At 35.2% G+C, this 1255-nt stretch overlaps 1 protein-coding gene across 1 annotated transcript in view; it reads left to right on the forward strand.

Moving 5' to 3' along the window:
• Positions 1–667, forward strand: part of LOC101862927 (cleavage and polyadenylation specificity factor subunit 5) — a 73443-nt gene extending 72776 nt beyond the window's left edge. The window contains exon 8 of the mRNA XM_005092071.3: positions 95–667. The gene's annotated coding sequence lies outside the window, so the exon portion shown is untranslated. The remainder of the gene's footprint in view (positions 1–94) is intronic.
• Positions 668–1255: the final 588 nt, after the last annotated feature.

The following is a 1255-nucleotide window of genomic DNA, read 5'->3' on the forward strand; positions in this document are numbered from 1 at the left end:
AAAAATAAATTTTTTTTTCATAAAAAAAAATAAATAATTCAGTATTTGTGGTTAAGGTTACCTGTTTCTTATTTCTATATTTTGTCTTCCTCAGCTCATCTCAGCCAGCGATGTGACAAAAAGGATACATCTCAACACTGTACATAGCCCATCTTCGCATTGACACGTTGATGTTTCTTTTTCTTTTTCGTTACATCGTATTTCATACCTTCAGCCTGATTTGGGCGATATTTCATACGTTATTTGATGCGAAACGTTCGTAGAAAGGGCGAGTGTTTGGTCAGAAAGAGTGTAGTATCGCCCCTCATCTCAAGATTGTTGTTATGTGTCTCCTCAACAACAACAAACAAAAAATAGCTGTATGGTCTGAATTTGATGAATTAGGTCCCCGTAAAGCATTACCTTCGTCAGAGGTATGAAGACAGTGTTGTCTAAATGTGTACATGTACATGAATTGGTTTTGATGTGTTTTTAATTGGTTTTGAACGAAAAAGAATGTTAAGTTTAGTTTATGGTTCAATTTTTAACTGGTCATTTTTATTCAGTCACACAGGCCGTTTTTTTTTCTGTTGTTTTTTTTTTTTTAATAAAATCGTTGCTCTTTGTCATAAATCTGTCAGTTTCACATTTTGAAAATAAAGATGTTCAAATACTTGACTTCATCAAAGACGTTTTACCTTTCTGTATATTTTACCTTTTTTTATTATGTCTTTGTGTAAATGGGTTGGCTTGTTGATTTGACAATAGTAGAATATTGTTTTCTCTAGGAATGGTTAAGTACTTTTATATATAAAGAGACAATTTTTTTTTTCAGTTTGTCATCAGAAGTGCAGATTTGCAAGTTCTCTTCTCCACTGTCTATTTTTTTCCTATCTATAACTTGAGTCTTTGTGTTTTGCCTGTATTATTGATATTGTTTTATTTTTGATCTAAGGTTTTGTATTTCATTTGCTTTTGGGAAAAAGAGGGGTAGGGGCCAGTATCTTGGTCTCAGTGACTATTATACAGCTCTTCGTCCATGGTAGATTAGACTTACATTACAAGACCAACGAGACGCCAAAAGGATGCATGTCTTTGTTTGCCCTATGAGACACACCGAGGGTAATTTTAAACGAAGTGTATGCAGACCCGGTAACCGGGAACAAAGTCACGAAGTATACAGACCCGGTAGGGGAACTCTTTTGTGATTTCGGAAAGTTTCAGCGCTCAGACCCGGTAGTGTGTGTGTGTGTGTGTGTGTGTGTGTGTGTGTGTG

Source organism: Aplysia californica, unplaced genomic scaffold (genome assembly GCF_000002075.1).
Source record: "Aplysia californica isolate F4 #8 unplaced genomic scaffold, AplCal3.0 scaffold00040, whole genome shotgun sequence".
NCBI lineage: Eukaryota > Metazoa > Mollusca > Gastropoda > Aplysiida > Aplysiidae > Aplysia > Aplysia californica.